Source organism: Somniosus microcephalus, chromosome 12 (assembly GCF_052327205.1).
Source record: "Somniosus microcephalus isolate GS21.2 chromosome 12, FLI_Smic_1.0, whole genome shotgun sequence".
In the NCBI taxonomy this organism is placed as follows: domain Eukaryota; kingdom Metazoa; phylum Chordata; class Chondrichthyes; order Squaliformes; family Somniosidae; genus Somniosus; species Somniosus microcephalus.
Window position 1 is genome coordinate 141,235,971 of NC_140998.1, and position 21,115 is coordinate 141,257,085.

The 21,115-nt window shown below is 43.8% G+C and overlaps 1 long non-coding RNA gene across 1 annotated transcript in view; it reads left to right on the forward strand.

Moving 5' to 3' along the window:
- The window catches only part of LOC147109568 (uncharacterized), an 83,791-nt gene extending 63,470 nt beyond the window's left edge, over positions 1 to 20,321 (forward strand). The window contains exon 4 of the long non-coding RNA XR_015080436.1: positions 20,030 to 20,321. This is a non-coding gene — a long non-coding RNA (uncharacterized LOC147109568). The remainder of the gene's footprint in view (positions 1 to 20,029) is intronic.
- The last annotated feature ends 794 nt before the right edge of the window (positions 20,322 to 21,115 follow it).

The window sequence follows — 21,115 nt, forward strand, 5'->3', positions numbered from 1 at the left end:
GCTTCATTTAATACTGTACACCCTGGCTGCCACATGATGCACCAGGTTGATACCACCCCACACCAGCACCATAAAGCATCCCTACAATGTCCAAGCCATTCCTTTCACACACATCACCATTGGCGGGGGGGGGGGCGGGTGGAATGTTATATCTCACCATTCACTGGAACTCACTAACACACTTTCAAAGTTGCACACAAATCTGTCCAAGAAGGCAAAGTGCTGGCAATAAGAATTTCAATGCTTGACAACACATTAAGAGAAAGCTTACACAACCATTGGCTAAAACACACAAGTGCCTACCCTTGTGTGTTGTTAGTTGGTATGATTGCACTAGGATCAGGGTGAGTGTTGAAGGGTGGCTAGTGAGATGGGGAAGGTAAGTTGGTGTGAGTAAGGATGTGCAGGAGTAGGGTAGGGAAGGCAGAGTGATGTGGATGTGCTGAGTGGCACAGCAGGATGAGGTTGAGTGTGGCTTTGCAGTAACGTTTCATGACCTACTGAGATCATTGAAAGGTTTGCGCCACTGCAGCCTGGTCCTCCTGACCATATCCCTGCTTGTGTCCTCCTGTGCAATGTGCAACCATGCTGCGTTGGTCTCCTGGAGAGGTCTCTTCCGCCCATTGGAAGGGAAGTGAACCTCCCTGCGTGCTATGGAGGGAGTCATGGGCGAGCCTGGGTGCAGGCGTGCAGCTCTGTGCAGTGTTTCTCAGTGTTTGCAGCATCTCAATGCTGTAGAACACTGACAGCACAACCGTCAAAATCAATTTTGACATGGCCCCTTTAAGGAAACCGGCTGATGACACGTCATCAAGTGACGTCACCAGACCCGCTTCCTTTTAATTGGCCAGGAACCTCACAGGCTGGGCGCAACAAGCCAAATCAGGGCAAAATCACTTGGAGGAGGCGAGATGAAGACGGGTGTGGAGTTTACGGCCGCTCTCTGCTCCGGCCACACTGGACTCGCCACGGCTGGCAAAATCGCAGCCAGAGACTCGGATGAAGGGATATTGGCTCAAACTAGAAAAAGGAAAATTTAGGACCGATGTTGAGAAGCTCTTCTTAGCACAAGGAGTGATCAGTAGTTGGAATGGGCTTCCAAGTCGAGCAGCGGAGCCCAACGCTAGAATCTCAGCCCTTTCCATCGGGATGTCAGTTCCATACTGCACAGTGTGCATCCAGCAACTGAGCCACTGGGGACGCTAGGTGAAAGCTTGGTTGGTGAAATTTTAATTTACGTGTGCACACATGGGCCAAAAGTAAAGCTAAACTAGCAGTTAAGTTGTGATGGAACAAAGAATGAGTATAGCTTTAGGCAAACTGTAAATATAAAATCTGAAATCTGCAACTGTATGCGCAGCAAGAAATCGTTACTCCTTCAGGAAAGGTCTCAGCAAAACAGGTTGCCTAGAAACTAGAACATTCCAATTGAGGCAGCTTTCCAAAAACTCGAGCAGGCTTAAATCAGATCATTTGGAGTTTTTTTTTGGAGGCATATGGTGATTAAGTTTATGACTATGAAATGGTTTTATTCAAATGAATTGCACATCACAGTTTATATTTTCCTAGTAAGTGAAATCTGGTTCTATAACCTTGTAGAATGTAAGTGCTTCCTGAGACAAAATAAGAATATTTTAAAATACAGGAACTTTAAAAAAACATATGGAGGTGAAATATATAAAGTGTACTTTAGGGGATTTCCTTCTCTCTGGATGCTCTCTTTATTGCACAGCTTAATGGGCCTGTTTACAACTGCTGTCTCCATTTTAACAGTGTCATCAATCCATTTAAAGTAAACAGCTAAATGATTGTGTTGGAATAGGGGACACAGAAAGTTAATGTGCAAGGGTTAACTGGTACACTAAAAATAGCACACAGAGGGAAAGCACAGTGATGTGATAGGGTGGATGTGTGTAGGTTTTAAGGGGAAGCTAGATAAGTACGTGAGGGAGAAAGGAATAGAAGGATACACTGATAGAGTGAGATGAAGTAGGGTGGGAGGAGGCTCGTGTGGAGCATAATCACCGTCACGGACCAGTTCGGCCGAATGGCCTGTTTCTGTGCTGTAAATTCTATCTAATGTTTGCATCTGTGTTTCCCCTTCACCAAGAGCTTAGTGCAAGTTATCAATTTCCATTTCGCTCGTGCCACTGGGACACTGAGTGGAGGCCGGGGCTGCCTCATGTGGAGAGTGAGCGAATCCAAGCATTAATCGCCCTTGGCTCCCAGTGAGCAGCACTGAGCACAGTTCACTTGCCTGCCATCATAGTTGGGGGAAAGCACTTGGCTTGGGGAAAACGGAGAGGAAGCATAAAATAAACTGTTCTCCTCCCCAAAAAGTAATTTGCCTGTTCTGCTGTAAAAATGTAAAAGGATTATTATGCTTGAATTTCTTTCCCTTGGGTAAAAATACAAATGCTGAAATCACTGGCTATAGATTTCATTTCCTGCTCTAATCTTTCCAATGTGTTTGTTTCCATTACTTGATATTTTCTAATTGTTTATTGGGAGCTCAACTTGATCCATGAAATGATTTACATAATGATGAATTACACAACCAATACTACCTGCTAAAAAAGAAAGACTTGCATTTATATAGCGCCTTTCACGACCACTGGACATCTCAAAGCGTTTAACAGCCAATGAAGCACTTTTTGACGTGCAGCCACTGTTGTAATGTGGGAAACGCGGCAGCCAATTTGCACACAGCAAGGTCCCACAAACAGCAATGTGATAATGACCAGATAATCTGTTTTTGTTATGTTGGTTGAGGGATAAATATTGGCCAGGACACCGGGGATAACTCCCCTGCTCTTCTTCAAAATAGTGCCATGGGATCTTTTATGTCCACCTGAGAGAGCAGACGGGGCCTCGATTTAACGTCCCATCCGAAAGACGGCACCACCGACAGTACAGCACTCCCTCAGCACTGCACTGGAGAGTCAGCCTAGCTTTATGTGCTCAAGTCCCTGGTGTGGGACTTGAACCCACAACCTTCTGACTCAGAGGCGAGTGTGCTACCGACTGCTAATAGCAGAACTATTCACAAACTCTTCAGACCCGGGTTCAAATTCGGCCTCGGGTGACTGTCTGTGTGGAGTTTGCACATTCTCCCGCACATTCTCCCCGTGTTTGCGTGGGTTTCCTCCGGGTGCTCCTGTTTCCTCCCACAGTCCAAAGATGTGCGGGTTAGGTTGATTGGCCATGATAAAAAAAAAAAATTTTAAATTGACCCTTAGTGTTAGGGGGGATTGGTTACGGGGTTACGGGGATAGGGCTTGGGTGGGATGGCTGTCGGTGTAGGGACCGGGTGCTAGGGTTTGGATGATCAGCCATGATCTCGTTGAATGGCGGAGCAGGCTTGGAGGGCCGAATGGCCTACTCCTGCTCCTATCTTCTATGTTTCTATGTTTCTATGTTGACCCATTCTGAAATATCTTGCATCTGGGAGAGAATTCTTGAGTTGCCTGAGAAACCGGCTAGAAGGTGCTTCACTATGTTGCAAATGTTACTTGAGTTGCCAAAGTTTAGGTGTCGCTCTTAGGCATTGAACCACAACTGACTTCCTCCCCAGGATGGTAATTCATTATGACTGCCGTTTCAGCACATGAACGTTTGATATAGGCACTATAGATCTCTCTCCAGCCTACATCTACTGCATTAATACAAAAGCAAAATACTGCGGATGCTGGAATTTGAAATAAAAAGAGAAAATGCTTTTTTTATGCAAAACTGGGGAGCTTGCTGTGCAAACCGCGCACACAGAAACGATAGAAATTCGAAGGATGTCAAAGCAGTTGCTGTAATGACAGTTGATTCCAACAAGTGAATTCTTTGTATGTTCTGGTAATATCTTCAAAATATGGATTTGCTTTTCATTTCCAGGAGGCGCAGGGATTTGCTGACTGATTAATACAGTAGAAAATAAAAAGAGAAAATGCAGATCAGGCTGAGTGGCGCCTGAGTTGCAGCACCTGCCCTTTCGCCTCCTCCTTTCCCACCGTCCAGGGCTCTAAACACTTCTTCAAAGGTGAAACAGCGATTTACTCATACTTCTGTATACTGTATTTAGTGTACTGTATTTGCTGCTCACGATGCAGTCACCTCGACATTGGGGAGACCAAACACAGATTGGGTGACTGCTTTGCGGAACACCTCCGTTCAGTCCGCAAGCGTGACTCTGAGCTTCCGGTCACCTGTCACTTTAATTCTCCACTTCACTCCCACTCTGACCTCTCTGTCCTCAGCCTCCTATGCTGTTCTAATGAAGCTCAATGTAAGCTCGAGGAGCAGCACCACATCTTTCAATTGGGCACTTTACAGCCTCCCGCGCTCAACATCCAGTTCAACAATTTCAGAAAAGCCTGACCTGCTGATTATTTCCAGCGTTTTCTCTTATGGCTTTCTACAATACTAATGATTGTCAGCAAATCTCTGCACCTCCTGGAAATGAAAAGCAAATCCATATTCTGAAGATATTCATTTGTTGAATTCATTTGTTGGAATCAACTGACATTACGGCAAGTGCTTTGACATCCTTTGAATTTCTATCATTTCTGTGTGCATGGTTTGCTCAGCAAGCTCCCCAGTTTCACATAATAATGCACTGGTGACAATGAAAGTGTAGGTTACTAAGCAGATCTGAGTGGCAACAAATCCCTTATAACAAATCATTTGCCCTAATGGCCATTCATTTTTTTTAACCTACGTGTTGCCATGCCTGATTCTGGTTCTCAGACTCCTTGTTGAGTGTGCATTAAACTTTCTGTTACATCGTTGAGTAAGAATTATTACATCAATGGAACAAACAATATCTCACGGAGGAAGGCTGGTTTTTATCAAGTAAAGAAAAGGATACAATGAAATACAGCACAGGCAGGTTTAACTATTTTGGTGGAGGAGGGAGAGTAGAAGGTACTGTTGAGTCTGTGTTTTCAAATGTAGTTATGCTGAATAACAGGACACAGACTACAGAAATAATTAAACAGGTCTTTAGTGATTGAGGGTCAGGGCTGAACTGGGATAAACTTTGCTCCGCAGGGTTTATATACCGGTGTGGTCACCACCGGTACTACAATGTACAGGAGCCACCAAAAAGTAGTCCATCACCTTAAGGTATCCTCTTAAGGTGGTACAGGTTACATACACTACAGGTACCACCGCATCTTTAGGTTTATGACTGCTCCTAGTGCGTGCCAGAAGGAGGATAACATATGAGGATACCAGCATCTTGTATCCTTTCAGCCCCGCCGCTGGCCAAGGGCTCAGCCATGCTCCTGCCAAGAATGGCCTGAACTGTCTCCTTCAAGGAGGTGAGGTGAGGCTTGGAATAGGGGATGTTCCTCGTGATTGGTGCAGATTGTTGGTAGGTGAGTGATTGCGGTGGGAGGGGGGGTCATGCATTGAGCAGTGTGTGAGGCTAGTGGTGCAGTTGGTAGGAGATGGCTTTTGAAGATGCATTCACTTACCTTGACCAGTGGTCTGAGGTCATGAAGATTCTTTGGGCACTGGAGCCAGGTGGTGGAGACCACACTGCTGGCAGTGACGGCCTTGGTGATCTGGTCCCACATCATTCTTTCTGGAGGGCCTCCTGGCCCCTGTGGGTAGAGGGCCTCTCTTGTCGTGTTGACCTCCTGCACAAAGCTGGAGTGCTGCGTGCGAGATCCTGGGTGCCCCTTCCCTGGCTTGCTGAGCCATTTGTGTTAGTGCTGAGGCATTTTTCCCATTTTTTGAAGTTAGGAAGGGAACTCAGCTTTAAGAGCTGAATATTCACATTTGAGACTTCTTTTTAATGTTACATTTTTTTTAATTCATAAAGGTCTGAAAACTGCATTGTTTCACTTCATTTTAATTTGTAGTGCTCGGTGTGCATGGCCCCTTTAATTCTCAGGCCTCTTAATTGCCCACAATTCCTTGCGAGCTCCACAGCCTCACTTCCAGAGGCTGTGGGAAGCTGCAGTGTCACACCTGCACACGAACTTCACCTTGGATGCCTCCAGTAATGCCACCAGGGCAGCGTTGCATGGAAGGTAAGCGCTGTGCCAACATTGTGTTGCGGCCATTTTCAGCAGCCGTTAACTCCAGTTGCCAGTGACACTGGCAACTTTACTGGCTAACACAATTTCTCCTCCTATAAAACTAAAAAAAGGAAATGATTAGAGATTCCAGTAGCCAATTAAAAGTTTTCAGAGCTATTTTACTTGTAAATCTTTCAAAACACCTCAGAAGTGAAAAAACGAGAAATACTAGGAGCTAAGCAAACATGTTTAAAGGAAGCCAATCATGGAATAATAAATCACGCTGGTGCCAGGTCTCCAGCCCCATTATTCTTCAGTCTCAGTGGCAGCAGCATGAAAATGAGCTTAAATGGAGGAAAATCGTAATCCCATTGATTTTAATGGGGGCGGAGCTATGATGTATGCCTTCTAACTGTGTCAACGAGGGTAATGGCGAAGCGGCGTAAAGGTCCCAGGAAAATATGGAGTGGCGGTAAGTCACTCACTGCATAATTTCCTCTTTACGTTGCACTGTTCAAGGGTCCCTACGACGTAGATGCTCCGTTACAATGGCGCAAGTCCCCAGCAAAATCCGGGCCATAACATTTTAATCAATTACTCTAAATAGACCTTTACTTGCTAAATACATTTTCCTCAATAATTTCCTCAATAGCTAACTTCAATGGGACGAGACAGAGATTGCCCACAAGTCTGTTAACGGATAAATCAACAGAAGATCGGTGGGCGGTGTTCAAAAAAGAATTTAACGCGATATTGAACCAATCTATACCCCTAAGGATTAAGAGCTCTACTTGCCCCCAAAAAAGCCAACTAGTGGTAAGGGACAACAGAAAACTAAAAGAAAAAGCATACAGAATTACAAAAAATCGCACAGATCCTGGCAACGGGGAGAGATACAAAGAACAACAAAAGGTAACAAAACAGATAGTAAGAGCTACAAAAAGGAAATATGAAAAGAAACTTGCAAGGGATGTTAGAATCAACACAAATCTGTTTTAAAATTATATTAGGAAAAAGAGGGGCGTAAGGAGCAATGTGGGCCCCTTGAAAACTGACAACGGTGATATTATAAATGAAAATAAGGAAATGGCGGACATGTTGAATAATTACTTTCTGTCAGTATTTACAGTAGAGTAAATCCCAAGGAAACTAAAATTGAATCAGTAACAGGGACTCACTAAAAGTAACGTAAGCAAAATAATGAAGAAATTAAGAAAATAATGGCACTAAAGAGTGACAAATCCCCAGGACCAGATGGCTTCTATCCCAGGGTTTTAAACAAAGTAGGTGAGAACATTGCAGATGCCCTAACTATAATCTTCCAAAGTTCTCTCAATTTAGTAAACGTTCCTTTCAATTGGAAAATTGCACATGTCACTCCACTATTTAAGAAACGTGAGTGAGGCCGACCATCTGTGTTGGGAAATTACTAAAGTCTATAATTAAGGATAGAGTGACTGAACACTTTGAAAATTTTCAGCTGATCAGAGAGAGCCAGCATAGATTTGTAAAGAGTAGGTCATGCCTGACGAACCGGATTGAATTTTTTGAAGCAGTGACTAAAGTATTGGACAAGGAAATGTCTATGGATGTTATTTATAGGGACTTCCAGAAGACATCCGATAAAGTCTCTCATAAGAGACTGTTAGCTAAAGTTGAAGCTCATGGAATTCAAGGCAAATTATTGGTCTGGTTCGGAAATTGGCTGAGCGGCAGGAGACAGAGAGTAGGGATAATGGGCAGGTACTCTAATTGGTAGGATGTGACTAGTGATGTCCCGCAGGGATCTGTGTTGGGGCCTCAACTATTCACAGTATTATCAACAAGTTAGATGATGGGATAGAAAGCCACATATCCTAGTTTGTCGAAGATACAAAGACAGGTGGCACTGTAAGCAGTGTAGATGGAAGCATAAAATTACAAAGAGATATCGACAGATTAAGTGAATGGGCCAAACTGTGGCAAATGTATTTCAATGTAGGAAACTGTGAGGATAGAAAAGGATAGAACAGGGTACTTTCTAAATGGTGAAAAGCTAAAAACAGTGGAGGTCCAAAGAGACAGATCGTTAAAATGACATGGACAAGTACAAAAAATAATCAAAAAGGCTAATGGAATGCTGGCCTTTATATCTAGAGGACTAGAATACAAGGGGGTAGAAGTTATGCTGCAGCTGTACAAAACCCTGGTTAGACCACACCTGGAGTACTGTGAGCAGTTCTGGGCACCACACCTTAGGAAGGATATTGGCCTTGGAGGGAGTGCAGTGTAGGTTTACCAGAACTTCAAGGGTTAAATTATGAGGAGAGATTAAACAAATTAGGGTTGGATTCCCTGGAATTTAGAAGGTTAATGGGTGATTTGATTGAAGTTTTCAAGATATTAAGGGGAACTGATAGGGTAGAGAGAGAGAAACTATTTCCACTGGTTGGGGAGTCTTGGACTTGGGGACATAACCTAAAAGTTAGAGTCAGGCCTTTCAGGAGTGAAGTTAGGAAACATTGCTACAGGGTGGTAGAAGTTTGGAACTCTCTTCCGTAAACTGTAATTGATGCTAGATCAATTGTTAATTTTAAATCGGAGGTTGATAGATTTTTGTTAACCAAAGGTATTAACAGATATGAGCCAAAGACGGGTATATGGAGTTAGATCGCAGGCCAGCCATGATCTCATTGAATGGCAGAACAGGCGCGAGGGGCTAAATGGCCTACTCCTGTTCCTACGTTCCTTTGCAAAATCCATAACATTTTAATCAATTACTCTAAATGGACCTTTGCTTACTAAATAGATTTTCCTCAATAATTCAAAACCATAAATCATAGCTTGATAACACGTCATGGGTAAATCTAGTATGCTAATAAAGAACCAGGGTAATGAGGTGTGCTAATCAGACCTAATTTGCATATGTGATTTTTTTTTTACATTGCAAAATAAACTTCACCCATAACTCAATTGCAAACTCAATCATTATGCAACTGGTGGTCCTATTAGTTATCTGGAACAAGGTTTCTGATAGTTACTGCGCATTCTGTATTGCATTAATTTCATCTTACTGGCCCACAACTATTTCAGTATGTGTGCTACAACAACAACAACAACTTGTATTTATATAGCACCTTTAACATAGTAAAACATCACAAGGCGCTGCACAGGAGTATTTTAAGACAAAAAATTTGACACTGATCCACATAAGGATAAATTAGGGCAGGTGACCAAAAGCTTGGTCAAAAAGTTAGGTTTTAAGGAGCGTCTTAAAGGAGGAAAGAGAGGTAGCGAGGCAGAGAGGTTTAGGCAGGGAATTCCAGAGCTTAGGGCCCAGGCAACAGAAGGCACGGCCACCAAAGGTTGAGCGATTATAATCAGGGATGCTCAAGAGGACAGAATTAGAGGAGTGCAGATATCTTAGAGGATTGTGGGGCTGAAGGAGATAGGGAGGGGCGAGGCCATGGAGGGATTTGAAAACAAGAATGCGAATTTTAAAATTGTGGCGTTGCTTAACCGGGAGCCAATGTAGGTCAGCAAGCACAGGGGTGATGGGCGAACGGACTTGGTGCGAGTTAGGGCACGGGCAGCCGAGTTTTGTATGACCTCAAGTTTACGTAAATAGATATACTTTGGAAAGACATTAATAAAACTGGAAGAGACTTCCATTTCAAACTTGTTGACCACCTTCAGCCCATCTAATGTGAATAGTGTGCGCATCCTCTTCGCAGCCGTTGTTAACTTGTTGCTTTTCAAATTCATAAGTCGAACACTTCACTGGCTGGAAAAATGCTCCATGTATTGCATTCGTGAATTTAATACACCAGATTATTATTGTTTACATGGCTGTCGGGGGAGCAACTGCAGGGAACAAATACATCGACTGTCTCCAGGCCCACTGAGCATCTCAGAAATGTGTCCTTTTGTTGAATGGCAGGGAAAGGTCACAGCTTCAATAAACAGCGAATTAAACCAGAGACGCACACAATCCAGGCACGCCCGATTAATTGTAAGGAATTTATTGTCAAGCTTTTCTTTGTTAAAAAGTCTTCAGCTAAAAAAAACCCAAAGAAAAGCATTTTTGTTGCCACTAATAAGTCTGTATTTTCATTAAAACTTCAGCTTGGTTTGTATTTTTAAATTGCAGTATCTCTACTTGTTGACCTAATTATGGTGTTAAAGGCCAGTTAGACTGCAGTTCCTGCATCATTTCAACACCATGTATAATGTAAGGCATAAAATGGTTGCTCCAGGTTGATAGTCCAGTCCTATAACTAATAAATCCAATAGGAAATTCAGGAGAAACTTCATTACCCAGCGAGTGGTTAGAATGTGGAAGTCACTACCTCATGGAGTGGTTGAGGTGAATAGAATAGATGCATTTAAAGAGAAGCTAGACACGTGAGGGATTGGCGGTTAGGATCAGATCAGCCATGATCTTATTGAACGGCGGAGCAGGCTCGAGGGGCCGATTGGCCTACTCCTGCTCCTATTTCTTATGTTCTTATGTTCTTATGAAAGGAAAAGAAGGCTTTACTGGTCGGGTTAGCTGAAGAGGGGTGGGTGGAGGCTCGTGTGGAGCATAAACACTGGCATGGACCAGTTGGGCAAATGGCCTGTTTCTTTGCTGTACATTCTATGTAATTCTATGTAACTGGTCTTTAAGGTAACTGTTCAAACCAGAAGTAATTTCTCAGAAGTAAGGTGAGCCCACATTTCAGTTTTGCACAGATTGCAGTATACCTACAATGGTTCAAAGGGAACTTTAAAAAATATAAAGCTCCCAGTGCCAATTTAAACTTTTAGCGTGCTGACAGGGCAGTTGCTATTTATTATCTTTAAATAAACGTTTCATTAGCTTGAGGAACTATTGAGTGGAGCTCTTTGCATGGATTCAAGTATACAAGTGTATAGCTACTCTTTGAGTACAAAGCTATGCAAGAGGGAGGTGGTCTATGTTAAGTCTGTGTGTTCTAGTTATTGTTAATAAGAATCACTGCACACAGACCACAAGAATAAATTCAACAGGTCTTTACTAGTCGAAGGTCAGGCTGAACTGCCCAATAAATCATTACACAGCACTTATATACCGGTGTGGTCACCACCGGTATTACAGTATACAGCAGCCAAGATAAAGTAGTGCATCTCTTAAAATAGTTCTCTTAAAGGTGGAACGGTTACATACACCACAATCCTCCCTTTTTAGCTTAACAGTATATATTCCCCATTTAACATAACATAATAACATATATACACAATTTCATGTAAAAACAGTTCACAGATTCAGTCTCTGAGGAGGCCTCCTGATCCGAGACGGATAACGCCTTTCAGGGGTCTCTGGTTCTCATTGCTGGGGTGACTCATCTAGTTGATCCCCTATGGATAGGACATCATCATCAGGTATATTCACTTCTGAGGTAGATGCTTCAGGTTCACTAACTTCCTCCACGGTTGTCTCTGTCGTAACCATGGGCTCGACCCTTGTTCTCGATCCCACCAGTTGGTCAGCATGACGTCGCATTACGTTTTCACCAACATCTACTGTGTACATCAGGGGTCCTTGTCTGGCCCGAATTGTTCCAGATTGCCATTTCTCATTTTTATAGTCCCTGGCTAACACCGGTTGTCCTATTTCAAAACTCCGAGTGGGCTTGTTATTGATATGCTGGAACTGTTTGTTTTCGACTTCCCTCCACACATTTGGTTTTAACAAGTCCAACCTGGACCGCAACCTCCTGTTATAGAGCATCATGGCAGGACTTTGGTTTGTTGTTGCATGGGTGGCGTTTCGATATGCCAGTTGGAAATTGTCCACCTTGTGTTGCAGTGGAATCTGATCTTCGCTCATGGCCTTTATTGCCTTTTTGAACGTCTGTACAAACCTCTCGGCCAGCCCATTCGTAGCTGGATGATATGGGGCAGAGGTATAATGTTTCACCCCATTCTTCTTCAGGAATTTCTGGAATTCCTCTGACAAGAACTGTGGTCCGTTGTCTGAACATATTTGCTCTGGCAATCCATTTCTTGCAAATATCGTTCTTAGCACCGCGATCGTCTTCTCCGAGGTAGTGGTAGTCATTTTAATCACTTCTGGCCATTTAGAATGTGCGTCCACCGCAATTAAAAACATGGAGTCCATGAATGGACCAGCAAAGTCAATATGTACACGTTGCCATGGGGTTGAAGGCCATTCCCATGGATGCAGCGGTGCAATTGGAGGTGCATTTTGGACTTTTTGGCACCCTGAGCAGCTTTTCGTCAGATCCTCTATCTGTTGGTCGATACCCAGCCACCACACATAAGCCCTAGCAAGGCTTTTCATCTTGACTCCCCCCAGATGACCTTCATGTAGTTCTTTTAGAACTCTCTCTCTTAACTTAGGAGGGATAATCACCCTTGTTCCATACATCAATGTTCCCTGACAGATGGACAGCTGTTCTCGTCTTGCTGAGAATGCCGGTAACAGTGGATCACCATGGGCTGGCCATCCCTTTACTGTCAATTCGTAGACCCGGGACAGTGTCGGGTCATTCCTAGTCTCCCTTTCAATATTTGCATTGGTGACAGGTAAACATTCGATGATGGTCGAGTGAAATAACTCCACCGGGTCAACCGTCGGTGCCTCCTCCTCAGTAGGTAGTGGCAGGCGCGACAGCCCATCAGCATTATCATGCTGCTTTGTACCTTTGAATTCTATCTGATATTGATGTGCCCCTAGGAAAAGGGACCATCTCTGGAGCCTCTGTGCTGTCATCACCGAAACACCCTTCTTAGGGTTAAAAATGGATACCAACGGCTGGTGGTCTGTCAGCAGTGTAAACTTCTGGCCCTGCAGGTAATGATTAAACTTCTTTACTCCCCACACAAGGCTGAGAACCTCCCTATCTATCTGAGCATAGTTGCGCTCAGCGGAGGTCAATGATCTGGATGCAAATGCGACTGGCCTTTCCAAGCCATTTGGCAACTTGTGTGAGAGTACTGCTCCAATACCATAAGGAGAAGAATCACAAGCTAAACGAATAGGTAGCGTTGGGTTGAAGTGAGCCAACACTTCCTCTGAGGTGATCAATGCCTTGCTTTTGCGAAAGGCCTTCTTACAGTCCTCGCTCCACTTCCATGGTACTTCCTTCTGCAAAAGTGCGTTCAGTGGGTGCAGCACCGTGAATAGATTTGGCAGAAATTTATGGTAATAGTTAATCAACCCTAGGAACGACCTCAACTGGGATACATTTTCCGGAGCGGGAGCCTTCACAACAGCTTTGATCTTGTCAGGTGACTTGTGCAGCCCCTGCTGGTCAATGACATGACAACAGTACGAGATCCGTTTCTGAAAGAACTCACATTTCTGGCGATTAACTCGAAGTCCATATTCCTTCAATCTGGTGAGCACCAGTTTCAAATTTGCAAGGTGTTCCTCATCGTCATCTCCTGTAATCAGGATATCGTCCAAGTAACATTGAGTGCTTGGAATTCCCTGTAATACCTGCTCCATGGCCCTCTGCCAAATTGCTGGAGCCGAAGCCACTCCAAAAACCAGTCTATTATATCGATACAAGCCTCTGTGCGTGTTGATTGTGAGATACTGGCGCGACTCTTCCTCAACTTCCATCTGTAAGTACGCTTGCGCCAGGTCTATCTTGGTGAAGTGTTTCCCGCCAGACAATGAAGCAAAGATAGCCTCAATCCGCGGAAGCGGATATTGCACCGTGTGAAGCACCGGATTAACCGTGATCTTGAAGTCTCCACAGATGCGGACCTTCCCCGGTTCCCCTGGCTTGTTACTCGATGAACGCTTCATGACGGGAACAATGGGCGTGGCCCACTCACTCCAGTCCACCTTAGACAGTACTCCTGAACGTTCTAGCCCTTCCAGCTCAGCTTCCACAGCAGGTCGTATCGCATAAGGTACCGGTCTGGCTTTGAAAAATTTTGGGTTTGCATGTTCTGCAATCTTGATTTTTGCCGTAATTCCTCTCAGTGTTCCCAGTCCCTGTTGGAACACCTCTTTAGCCTCATCCAATATTCTGGACAATCGTTCAGGTTTGACATCTTTTTTTCCGGAATCTACCGTTATTGCTTTTAGGGAGTGCCAGTCCATATTTATTTTCCTGATCCACTCCTGTCCCAGAAGTGGTGGACCTCCCTCAGGTAGTACATAGAAGTCCATTCCTTGGTGTTCTTTGCCCTTGTGTACCACCTTGACTTTTATCTTTCCGATGGGGTATACTCTTTGCCCCGTGTATGTCTGCAATACTATCTCCGTATCCCGTAGGGGAATATGTGTGAATAACCTTTTGTAATCTTGCTTATTCATGACCGTCAACGCCGATCCGGTGTCCAATTCCATCTTCACTTGGACTCCTGCTATCTGAAGTGTGACCCAGATAGTTTGTAGGTCAGCTTCCTTACTCACATTGTGAATTCTCAGACTACCCAGTTCCTTGCTGTTGGAGTCTGAATCCGAATTCTGTTCATCCGAACTCTTCTCAGCCACCTTATGTACCTTTCTGCACTTTTCCTGTGGTGACTTTTTGTTGCTGGTCTTCTTTCCTGACCAGCATACTTTAGCTATGTGACCAAGCTTGCCACATTTTCTACATTCCTGATTTTTAAACCAGCATTGGTTTTGATCGTGTGTTGTCTTTCCACAATGATAACATTTCGCTGTACCCAAAGCCATTTGATCTACACTGAGTACCGCTGCCTTCAGCTGCATTTCCGCAGTGCCTCTCGCTGCGGCTTCGTGTGATGCTGCAATAGTGACAGCCTTATCAAGTGTAAGATCATTCTCTTCAAGTAGCCGCTTTTGTGTTCCTTCTTTCGACAATCCACACACGAATTTGTCTCTCAGTGCCTCTGTCAGTCTTTCCCCAAACTGACAGTATTTCGCTAGCTTACGCAGTTCAATTAAATACTCCGCGTTGCTTTCCTCTTTCAGTTGCGTTCTCACATAAAATTTAAATCGTTCCGCTAACATCAGCGGTGTGGGGTTCAAATGATTTCTCAGGACAGCAACAATATTAGCGAAAGCCTGATCCGCCGGTTTAGCTGGTGATAGAAGATGCTTCAATAGCCCGTATGTCTTCGCACCCATTGAGTTTAGTAAGGTTAGTGCTTTATCTTCATCTGATATTTTATTTGCCTTACAATAAATCTCTATGCGTTCTACATACGTGGCCCAATCTTCAACATCGGCATCGAAATCGTTGATGTTACCACGCTTAGGCATCCTTGCAATCACCTGTGGTAGAAGGGATGATCACTGCCTGTTGCTGATGGAAGGCTTCGTGTCAGGATTCTTCCTTGCTCTTCAGACCTGAGTCTTTTCTCAGCAGGATGATGAGGGCGGATGCCTCTTCTCGACACCCGTTAAACTGCCTTGGATATATCTCTGCCGCAGGGTAAGATCGTCATCGTCGCCACTGTTAAGTCTGTGTGTTCTAGTTATTGTTAATAAGAATCACTGCACACAGACCACAAGAATAAATTCAACAGGTCTTTACTAGTCGAAGGTCAGGCTGAACTGCCCAATAAATCATTACACAGCACTTATATACCGGTGTGGTCACCACCGGTATTACAGTATACAGCAGCCAAGATAAAGTAGTGCATCTCTTAAAATAGTTCTCTTAAAGGTGGAACGGTTACATACACCACAGTCTACACTCTCACTGCTGGAGTGTATCGCAAGATTATATTCCTATAACTCCTGTCTCTCCCAATTCACTGTAATATCACTCTCATTGCACTATTTGTGGTTTTTCAGTATATTTTTGGGAAAGAGTTCTCATTTCATAACAAGGCACATAAACCTTTCAGTATGGTCCTCTGTGGGCTGAATTTGCTAGCTGTTTGGGCAAATGGACTGAGCACAGTCAACACACACATTGGCCAGAATTTTGCCGGTCCTCAGAGTGCGGGATTGGCGGTGGGACCGCTGTCAAAATGGCAAAGATTGACAGCGGGCAGGAAACCCGCTGTCAACCCACCTCCAATCAATCTTCCCAAGTGTCGGGTCCCCGATTTGCACATGGACCCGACATCTAGCGGCGGGAAGAGGATTATAGCCACTTACCTGGCTGTTAACAGGTACTTGATACTTGTTAACAGGCTCTGTTTCAATTTTGCCACTTCTGCCTTGGGCTCCCCGATGTCCGGACACCACGCCAGGTAAGTGTGGCGTGTTGTGAGTCTACTGTAATGTTTCTGCATTCATGACAGCTGCAGAAGTGGTGTGAAGGATCCAATGGTGCACTGGTGAGTTTCAGAGGTAAGGAAATGTTGGGAAAATAATTTTTAATGCTTTTACACTTTTCTGTCGGTAACAAGTTTTGAATTGGCTGTCTAGTCCCACCTCATTGGGAGAACCTCTCTCACCAGTGACAGATCGCTTCTGTAACCTCACCTGCAGCCGCCATCTGTTCTAGCCTGAGGAGGGAGTCACTGGAGAGCCTGGGTGCAAGAGCTCACCTGGGAACACTCATTGTCAGTGTTTGCAGCACCTCAATGCTGTCAAACACTGAGAAATGAGCTGTCAAAGAAAAATTGTGCGTGGTCCTTTTAAGAAAACCGGCAGATGACGCATCATCAAATGACATCATCTGACCGGCTTCTTCTTAATTGGCCGGCAAGCCCGCAGGGTGGGCTTAACAAGGCCATTCGACGTAAAATCACGTCCGTTGGCCGGATGCAGTTGGGGGCGGGACTGGAACCCGGAAGCCAGCTGACCCGTTCCCAAGTCGCGTCCAGTTGCAAAATCGCAGCCATTCAATCCCTAACACTGCTTGGTTTAGGCAAGCGGGATTGAGTTTTAATAATTGAATAGCAGGAGCCAACCAGGTGGTCAGGCTTCTATCTCCAGAAACCCTTGATAATCTACAGGGAATTGCATTCACATAGAAAGGAACCAGTTACTGGCTGGAGGGAAAAGCTGCTTGCTAAAGTAACATGAATATTTGTACCCTGAAAGGTGACTTTATCGCCCCTATATGGAATGCTGCTTTAATCATAGTTAGCTGGGTTAATCACTTGCTTATTACAGTATTATCCCTCTTCAAACACCTGTCGACAATGGTATGTTGAAAATAAATTACATGATGATAAACAGGTTGGACATCGGCCAATCTACAGCAAGACGAGACGCAGCTCGTCCCATCACTTCTCTCTCATGAAAACAAATCATTATTTTATTTCCCTTTCTCTCCTCTTCCCCATTAAGTAAGGCTTTACTCTGACCTGACTATATATTATTACTCATCTCAGAGAACGTCTCATTTTCCTCTTTTTTTGTCCTGTAGGCTCCGCTCGAAGAATTTATGTTTGGAAAGAGTGTACCAGACCCATGATCTTATAATTGAAGCCGATTATTATTTTCAATCTGTCTATGTGACACTGATACAAGTTATTTTGCTGAATGTTTGAGCCTGTTGATAAAATGGAAGCAAAAATTTTGAACTAACCTATTACATGCCATCACAAAAATTTGTGGACAAACTTTGAGTTGATAAATGATTTGCTGACAGTTCTTGAATTTCCCAACTTCTGTTCACAAGGTGAATAAGGGAAAAGGCAGCAATTAGGCCATCTTAGCCCATCTGCCTGAAAAGAAAAATCTCCCATCACATCCCGTCTCCACTACACAATCTGAAAGTCTATTCCAAGTGTTAATTGCTCTTTGTGTGAAGAAAATCTTTTTGATGTCAGTCTTAATCGCAGCTCTCACAAGTGTGAGCCAATTAGACTTGTTCCCCATGGCATGGCTTATCTTAAAATAATGCTCTTAATTTGCCTTTTCAATACTATTTAGCATCTTGGTCCCCTATAATAATCTTAACTCAAAAATAAAGAGCCCCAATTTCTCCAATTATCCCTTGTTGCTCAGTTCTCTAACATTGGGTACCAACCCTGTACCTCTTTGTCCCAACTCCAGGACCTGGTGTTTCATATGTGCCATTTTGTGACCAAAACTGGATACTGTACTCAAGATGCAGTTTGACCAGAGTTATATTCAGTTTTAGCATGACATCCTCTGACCTATACCAACATCCTTCATCGACTTAGCAATATAATTCTCCACTCTTTTCACTTCATAGATTGCTGGTCAACAGTAAATGGACAAATAAAGCGATGCGTTTACCAACATCTACCATCCTCCACCACTCATCTCTCAACTTCACCTATAGCTGGACCTACAACGTCATGCAGTATAAGTGTAAAAATTCCATTTCTGCATTCCTAGCACGTGTCAGGTACACATATCACAAAATTGCACAATCCCGTTCAAATTAATGGACATAAAGTCATGCGCTGGTGATGCATTATCTCGTGGTTTGTACTTCTGGTGTGTGCTGGGAGCAGAGAAGCAGGATTTTTACTCATGTATAATCCTACATTTAGCACAAATCCATCAAAACCTAATTTTCTGCTGATTCTTTTGTTTTGACCTTGATAACCTGGCCTCTTCCCTTTACAAGCAACTACAGAAATTTCCTTCAAAAATTAACCTTAGGATGTGCCAATTTAGACCACGGCTTTGATTTTCCAATTGGGTTGGAGTCCTGCCGGACTAGTGGTGGGCAGGATTTGTACCCACCCATCCCCCTGAGTTCTGATACAATCGCAAAATACTGCGGATGCTGGAAATCTGAAATAACAACAGAAAATGCTGGAAACACTCAGCAGGCCAGGCAGCATCCGTGGAGTTAACGTTTCAGGTCTGGGACCTTTCGTCTGTTGTTACCCCTGAGTTCTGACCCTGGCAGAGCTCCTGGAGTCATGCCCATTTGTAATGTTTTTGGTGGTACTTCTGCCGCCTTCATTTCACCTATCTTGGATGGGGGAGGGAGGTAAATGGCTCTATCACTACTGCAGTGTAGTGCAGACCCCAGGGTTACAGATATAAAAAGAACTTGCTGATTGGCTAGTGCAAACAATCGTTGTGCCACTAGGCAAGGGAGCCTATGGTTTTTACCCTTCCCCCACATCCTGGTAATGTTGAATGCCTGGAATGCAATTGCATACCTGTGGCCCTGCATCACTAAGGCAATAATAATAGGAAATACATTGGATAACATATTCCGCTCATTAATGCATCACTTAATTATGCCACCCAAAAATGGGGGAGTGTATTCAATGTCAGAAGTGGTTGCAGAACAGCTCACACTACCAACTTCCAACTCCACTTTTCCACAGTTAGTTCCATTTTTAGTTGCCCTGAGCAATGGCTCAAAGGGAAAGGCCAACTCCATCTTAGCAGCCAAATCTCATAGGAACATAGGAATTGCTAGACTAAAAAAGACTACGGTGCACCTAATTCACCACTACCATCCTTGTAGTCACATGATACAACAATAATGGAGTTGTTGATTAATCATGACAATCAATCTCCACCAATTAGTCTGCAACAGACCCAGAAATGAGGCAAGGAGAGCTTTGAGACCCATAGGTCCAAAGTCACCTGTTCCTCCCAAGCATGCTACACTTACCACATGTCATGTCTCAAATTACTAATATAAAGTATTCCAAAATGTTATATTTTGAAAGAAATCTATCTGATTTGTTTATGAATGAATCAATTCTAACTGCTTCCAGCGTCTCCTCTATGGAGGCTGCTCCAGAGATTGACCGCTATTGTTTCCGCAGATCAGTTTTGAATTTACCCCCCTTCAAGCGCAGACCATGTCCTGTGATTCTACTGTTCCACACAAAATGAAATAGCTCATTATTGTCTACATTATCTCGTTCTTTTAGACTCCTAAATGCAGCAATCATATCACTTCTCAACTCTTTTCCAGTGAGAACGTGCCCAATTTACTTAATTGCTCCCCATAATCCAATCTCTCCATCCCCTCAATCATTCTGCATCCCTTCAATAGTTGCAATATCCTTTTTGTACTGTGATGACCAGAACTGTACTCATTATTCGAAGTGCGGTAGCACCGATGATTTATAAAGTGGCAGGATGAACTCACTACTTCGGCTCATATTGCCCGTTTAATATTTCCACTGATTCCTGCTTTCTTTATTTTCAGAACCAGCCTTTCCAGTGGAACCGTATTAAATGCCTTACTAGCATCAAGTACTGTACAATACATCACAGCCATGCTACAGACCTCGACTGCCAGTGCACAATGCCAGAAGCGATCAGCAAATGTGTATCAAATTTTTTGAAGGCAGGAAACTGTTGGCTCACAAAAGTCGCACAATTTAAATGTGTTGAGTGGTTTAGCAACCAGTTTGCAGGACCTATGGGCACCAGGTAAACAGAAGTGGCTCGTTTGTGTTGATGAATTTTAATGAGTGTTTTTTTGACTAAATTGAGAAATTTACCGACTAAATTAAACTAGCCTTTGCATTATTTAAAAATGAGAATTAAAAAAACCATCATAAAGAGCAGAATGGGGCCAATAATGCAATCATGCTCAGCACCCGTGCCCAAACTGCATCAGCCTTACTCGATAATGCAAGGTCAACGCTAGCAGCTAGTGAAGGGTTGCTGGCTGTCCTTGCAGGGCTGTTATTTTGTTTTCAATGTTAGATGGCACAAAATTTCCTTCACAGAATTGACTATTGGAGACCAAGGAATAACTAGGACAGAAAGGAACGGTGGCCCGATTAGGAGAGGGCCAACCACGATTAAAATGTCTAATTTTTAAAGCCAGTCTTCCTGAAGTGCCTGTTGAAATCAAGTGCTCAACATCTGGACTGCTGTCCTGACATTCCAGCCACATTTGGGTAAGCCCCTTAATTTACATGCAATGTGGGGCCTCGAAGAGTCTAATGCAAAGTCAGCACGCAGGCTCCTGGCCTGCTCAGTGCTGCCTACCTGAATTTCCAAGCACTCACGCCAGCAGGTAAGGAGTGAGCCTCAGGCCTACTCTGCACCTGATATTACAGGACTCCTGTGCTTAAATGGTCTGGTGCTTAAAATATTATTCTCAGCCCTAATTGCTTTATTTAAATAGCCTCAGTATGTCTGAACCCTAAACTCTGAAGGGTACCTCCTACTATACCTGTCCGACGTTGACATTTCCTCCACCCATTGGCCTATTTGAGTGAGACAGTGTAAATTATGCTAATTAGTTCCAAATTATGAGCAGGTTGGTGCTGTGGTTACA